This window comes from Bos taurus, chromosome 5 (assembly GCF_002263795.3).
Source record: "Bos taurus isolate L1 Dominette 01449 registration number 42190680 breed Hereford chromosome 5, ARS-UCD2.0, whole genome shotgun sequence".
Classification (NCBI taxonomy): domain Eukaryota; kingdom Metazoa; phylum Chordata; class Mammalia; order Artiodactyla; family Bovidae; genus Bos; species Bos taurus.
Window position 1 is genome coordinate 110145121 of NC_037332.1, and position 3607 is coordinate 110148727.

Below are 3607 nucleotides of genomic sequence, written 5' to 3' on the forward strand. Positions count from 1 at the left end.
CTCCCCCCAGCCCAGGGTAATTACTCTCTCCTCTGCGCCATATCCAGCCCTTGCACAGGCGCCTGTCCCCCACGGCGCCCCAGGGGCTCCTTAGGTCTACACCTACAACAGCCGGCAAGGCACCTGGCACACAGCTGGTCTTCAATAAATGTGCTTGGGACTGAAAGTGGAGGAGAGGTTTTGGAAACTTGGTTTCCCGCCCTGTAAAAATGGGGCGCACACTAGTTCCTACAGAACATCACTCAAAATATATTGAGCAGAGTGGGAAAGGGGGGAACTTCTGAAACACCTGCTTGGGAAAAGCTCATTCTTTCCACTGGGGGCGGAGGAGCGCCCACTCATTGCCAAGAACAGGAAAAGCCATAGTGGCCCCCAGGAACTCAAAGAGAGTCCCAGGAGCCCAGACCCATAGCTTCCTCTTCTTTCCAGGGTCCTACCCAGCCAGAGGCAGCTGATTAGGTGGCCAGGCATCCTCATGATCATGATTTTCACCTTACATCCACACAGAATTTGAGGCAGCTGGCAGGATATTCAATACAGTGGTGCAATGTACCAAAAGGCTAGGACCAGGAAGGAAAAAAAAATCTGTATATACATTTTTCCCTCTATCATTGAACAACTCCCCCATTCTCTCTCCCATAAATCTGACTTTGAAAGCATACAATCTGCTTTCTTCATGAGGAAAAAAGAATCATTATCCTTTGAACTGAAGGAAATTTCCCTCTTGGCTTCCCCTCCATTTCATTCCTAGAGCAGACAAACTTCAGGTGTCAGGAAAAGTGAGGCTTAGAGGGTGAGGGACTTGTCAGGAACCCCCCAGCATCCGGGAAAGATAGGTCTGATGGTGCAGGTGGTCGGAGTGCCGGCATGGGCTAGAGACAGAGGGGGTAAAATGAGGAGGGGGTTTTCCCTGTGCTTCATGGGGAGCTTTGAAAAATGCTCCACCTTGAAGATGGGGTAGGTATGAAAAAGGTGGGGCCGATTACTAAAGCCAGAGTGATAGAACTTGGGGGAGAAGAGGTCTATGTGACCTGCGGGAGCAAGAGACAAGTTTGAGCCTCAGTTTTCTCATCTGTAAAATGGGAGTGATGAGCTCCCTGTCCTGAGACATAGGGAGTATCAGTTTCATAGGGAAACTGGGAAGACTAGCTGTAAGGAGGACCAAGTAACCAGTTAGCAATACTTCTTCCTCTTCTTCTTTTTAGTATTTTATTTATTTGGTTGTGCTGAGTTTTAATTGCGGCATGTGGGATCTAGACCCCAGACCAGGGATGGAACCTAGGCTCCCTGCACTGGGAGTGTGGAGCCTTAGCTACCAGACCACCAGGGAATCCCCAGTCAGCAATACTTCTACCTTCATTATTCCCATTAACAGATGGGAAAGTGCAGGCCCAAGGAGGAGACATGGCAGGCTCAAGGCCACTGTGGCAGGCCCAGGACAAACCCTTGGCCCTGGGACCACCCAACCTGAGTTCTTCTCCTTCCACCACCATGATGGTCCCTCCTCAGACTTCCTCTGGCTGGGGCCAGTTCCCCTGTGGTCCCCCTGGAGAAAGAGAGGAGGATTCGAGCCCGTTCCAGCCCCCGCTGGCAGTTGGGGCTGCTTCTCAGGAGGACAGATGTTTCACCAAATGGCAAATGCACGTGCTTTTCCCTGGCTTGGGGAGGAGGTGGGCGCCTAGAAGGAGATGCCAGCTGGTTGGGCAGAGAGAACCGTAGCCACACCTGAGGTATTTAAATAGCCACCGCCTTCTCTGGGGTGGGGAGGCATCTGGGCAGGGTTTGGGGGGAGCAGGGAACACAGCAGCCCATTCAGAACCCGTCAGAGCCCTGGGATGAGTGCCTGGTTCTTCCTCCCACAGGAACTTGGACCACACAGCTCACTTTGCTGGGTCTCGATAGCCTTTACCTGCAAAGCGAGGCTTTAAAACCTGTTTCAGGTGACTGTTGAGGCCAAACTGAGAGAACCTAATATGCCTGACCCATGCCTGGTACCCAGTACCCAGTAAGTGCTCAATACTTGATGGTTATTCTCACCAGGGCAGGAGTCCCCACAGAGCATCCTTGACAAATGGGCACCCCCGCCCCACCCTGCTTGCTTACCTCTGGTGACAGGGGGCTCATCCCCTTCAATGACAACCCATAGTGTAATGTAAGGATTTAATTGCATGAACACTGGAATCAGACTGTGTGTGGGAATCCAGGCGCCACTATGTAGTGTCTGTGTGATATTAAGCAAATTGCTTAACCTCTCTGTGCCTCAGTGTTCCAGGTGTAGAATGGGAATTATAGTACCTCCTTCTTAGTTTTGCTTAGATCGGTGCTTCTCGAACTTTCGTGTGCACACACATCACCCAGGGTTGCTGTTTAACAGCAGATTCTGATTCAGTGGGTCTGAGGTGTGGCCGGAGATTCCACAGTCCCAACAGGCAATACAGATGCTGCTGGTCCTTGGACCACATTTTGAGTCTTGAAGGACTGCTGTGGCCTGGAAGCATGGTGAAGGGGCCGTGGGAGTGTCACAAGTAGGGGAGTGACACATTTAATCAGGGCAGAGCCCCTCTGGCTGTCTGTGATGGGGGAGGGGGCAGAGAGGAAGTCAGTAATTTAGGGAGAGGTCGAGGTTCTGAGCAGGCTACAGGGGTCAAAAGCGGGGAACACATGTGATCCACTACTACAGATGCAGAGACCAAGGCCCAGAGAGGCTGGCCGGTCTGCTCAGGCCACACAGCACTGACAGGGCTCCTCCCCTCCAATGGCCCTTCACCCTTCCCTCTCCCAACTTGCTGGCCCGCCGCCCTCTGGAGTCTCTCCTGGCCTGTGCTCCTGTTTGACATCTTGTCACACCAAGAAGAGGGAGACGCTAGTGAGGATCCTGCATCTCCCTGACAGACCAGACCTCTTCCATGCTCACCATCATCCCATTTTACAGATGAAACAACTGAGGCCAAGAGAAGGAAAGTCTCTCAGCATCCTGGCTGGAACCGAAGCCCACCTGACTCCCAACCAGAGGGTCTGGTTACCGTTGTCCAACAGGTCAGGTCAGGATAAGGTGGCTCCTGAAAGGAACAGGTGAGAGGAAGGGGAAACTGGCTCCAGCTCTTCTCCCCACCGGAGGGGGAAGGAGTTCAAACTGCAGGCTGATGATGACCATAGCAGTGGGTCACCCGTTTCTGGGGGGCTTCCAACCTGCTAAGCCCATGCCAAGCAGTGGCACGCGGGAGCCCACTTCACTCCAGAACGGGTCTTCTGAGCTCTGTGTACAGATGAGGGAACCAAGGCAGAAAGAGGGGCCCAGTGGCTCGCCCACGGTCACCCTCCGTTCCAAGCAGGGGAGGCAGGGGCCCGGACTCCGGGGGGACCCCTCTCAGGGGTGTCGGCGGGGTGGGACGTGGCAGGCACCCCGTGGACACAGAGCGGCCCGGGGCGGCAGTCGGCGAGCCCAGGCCGGAAGCCCCCCGGACCGCGGGACGGCCCGCCCCAGGAGCCGAGGCGCTGGGCTGGGCCGGGAGGCGGGATCTTGGGCGGCGGCGCTTCCTGGATCCCTGGTACGGCCGCCGGCCCGGCCACGTCACCGCCCGGCCAAGAGCGCGCTGGCGGAGCGGCC